Raw genomic sequence first — 2,822 nt, forward strand, 5'->3', positions numbered from 1 at the left:
AGTGCACACATCTTATTTTGAAGTAAAAAAACAAATGGGGCAAAAACACCCGGCGGGTCGCATGTGGCCCATGGGCCGTAGTTTGAGGACGCCTGGTCTAGTGGATCCAGTGTTGGTGGAAGCATCTTAGCACTGGTGTGGGTCTCCACATGACTCCTCCAGGTCTCCAAGTGTGGCTCTTCAACAGGAAGGTGAAGTGCAGAAAGAGAGGAAGTTTCCAGAAGCCTCATGAGAAGGCCGCGCCACAAGGAGGCATCATCAGGTTGTGCCCTGATTGACAAGCTAGACTCCACCCCTTCACTTATTTATCAAGTTGACATGAAATTCTGTCATCAATGGCTTCAAGTCTGCCCCCATGGGGTGCTCATCCTGGGAGCTTGTGAGTCCCTAGGTCCCCTTCCAGGCGGTCTGAGCTTTTCCTCTTCTCCCAAGCTCCTACTGAACCCAGTCCAACCTCCAGAGCTTCTTTTGATCATTCTACTTTCTTGAGTTCAGCTCTTCTTGAGTCTGAAGAATGTTCTGGCTGTAAGCCTCAATGCTTTTAATGCCAGTGCCTTCAACCATGACGTGAAGAAAGGGAGAGTGCTGGTTATGGAGAGGCAGCAGTCAAGTGTGTAGAGAGGGGAGGGAGGGGTATGTATGGCAGGAAAGACATTAGTTTGCAGGGGGAGAGCATCATGGTACAGCATCAACATCATGCATCTCAAGATGCTAACAGATAAGGTGTGGCTATGCAGGTTTAGAGTGCTTATTAGATATACATCAATAGGTGGGGGTATAGCTCAGGGGTAGAGCATTTGACTGCAGATCAAGAGGTCCCTGGTTCAAATCCAGGTGCCCCCTACCTATGTTGATTTTTGCTTATTGAATATGGCTCTCTGATGTCAGCTTCCTTTCAGTTCAGTGAGGACAGGGAGAAGAAGAGGCAGAGAACCTGCTCTGTGGCTAAACCTGGCTCCTCAAGGGTGAGTCCCTTTCCCTAGGGCCTGTGGTGAACACACATGCTCTTTTTCCTTGCCCAGCATTTGAAGCCTCTTAATTCTGTTTTGAGAATCTAAAATTGTGTCACTGTTGATAGGGTCTGTCTCCTGCTAAGAAAAACAAAAATGGCAGATATGCATTCACCCTGGTTTGGGGTAGTCAGCACGTTGGCATGTGCCAGGGCTTGGCCAACAATAGACTCTCTATGGATAGAGGGTAAGCTGCACACCAAAGCTGGGAGAGTTTGGAGTTGGTTCTGTGGGCTGCCCTGTGGCCTAGCTTGGAGGCTGCAGCCATTCTGGCCAAGTGTCTGTTCTGTTTGCCAGACCTAGGGTGAAGCCACAGCGTGTGGGAAGAAGAGCAGAGAGAAGCAGGTAGTGGGGAAAACCCAACCCTGCCCATTGGTTAGGGATGGGGTCAGTCCAGATCATGGGGAGAAAGGGCAAGCCACCAGGGCAGGCAAAGGAGACTTCTGGGGTTCAAACAACCCAAGGAAGGTGAGCTGTAAACCTCAAGGAGGTTCAAACAATGCAGGAGGGCTGGTTTGCAGTAAGATAGAACTGCCAGGTCCCTAAGGCCAGATTTGGAAGGAATAGAAATTACAATGCATTGCTGTCTGTGGGTGGGGCTACACTGCTTAATAGCAGTTATTCAAAGTTATATGTTGGGATGGGGGTGTAGCTCAGGGGTAGAGGTCCCTGGTTCAAATCCAGGTGCCCCCTGGCTGTCCTACTTTATTTCCCATGGGTTTCACCATCCAATTTCAGTTAGGCCCATTCTGCCCTCCCCTTGTGTTCTCTGTGAACATTAGGCTGTTATTTCACTTTTCACCACCTTAACCTTCCTCCACTCTGTTTGGAACCCCAAATAGTGAGTCTCCTTAGAAAGCACAGGTCTACAAGCTATGCCAAACAAATGTATAAAATGCTCCCCTCACCCAGGACCACAGCTCTGACTGCAACATGGAGTGAGCAATTGACAGGCCGACCTTCAGGCCCAGGTGACAGCTCTGGTCCCTGTGTGTGCTCCCTGAAGAGGATGCTCTGCTGTGAGCTCTCGCATGGGGTTCTGCTTGCCTGGTGCCCTTGAGGTCTGCCATGGGTGAGCCTAGACCTCCAACCTTCTCTGGCACCCCATCAGCAATTGTCTTTTTTCTTTCTTCTTCTTTTTATTTTTTCAATGGTCTTTTTTCCATTAGCCACAGTCAGCTTCTGTCATTGCTCCTGCTTGCTATGACAAGCCCAGTTTGTCAGAATGTGGTGCTTTGTGTGATGCTGGGAGCTATGTCACCAGTATCTCAAATACGAACAAGATCACTCAAGGGGAACTGGTTTCCACAGAACTTCCAGACTAACAACAAACTACCAAGAAGGAAGAAGCTGGCCACTTGCAGGGAGTAGCCCTTGGAAACCTTATGAATAGCAGTGCACCCTGCCCAGTGCAGTGCCAGAAGATGATCCCCTCAAGTTGGAAGGCACTCAAAATGCAGCTGAGGAAGACCTGCCTTCCTTTATTTTTTTTCCTGAAAAAAAATTTTTTTAAATACTCATTTTATTAGGGGCTCATACAACTCATCACAATCTGTACATACGTCATCTGTGTGCAGCACTTTAGTACATATGTTGACTTCATCATTCTTACGACACCCGCTTTCCACTTGAGCCCCTGGTGTCAGCTCATTTTCCCCCCTCCCTCCCCGCTCCCCCCTATAATTTATAATTTACTATTATTTTATCATATCTTACCCCATCCCACGTCTCCCTCACCCACTTCTCCGCTGTCCGTCCCCCAGGGAGGAGGCCACATGTAGACTTTGTCCTCTGTTCCCCCTTTCTCCCTCT

The 2,822-nt window shown here is 48.9% G+C and overlaps 1 non-coding gene across 1 annotated transcript; it reads left to right on the forward strand.

Moving 5' to 3' along the window:
- The first annotated feature begins 771 nt into the window (after positions 1-771).
- TRNAC-GCA lies at positions 772-843 on the forward strand. The gene has a single exon. It is a non-coding gene; the product is annotated as a tRNA-Cys (tRNA).
- The last annotated feature ends 1,979 nt before the right edge of the window (positions 844-2,822 follow it).

Source organism: Echinops telfairi, unplaced genomic scaffold (genome assembly GCF_000313985.2).
Source record: "Echinops telfairi isolate 266 unplaced genomic scaffold, ASM31398v2 ScPeMD7_23;HRSCAF=83, whole genome shotgun sequence".
NCBI classification, from domain to species: Eukaryota; Metazoa; Chordata; class Mammalia; order Afrosoricida; family Tenrecidae; genus Echinops; species Echinops telfairi.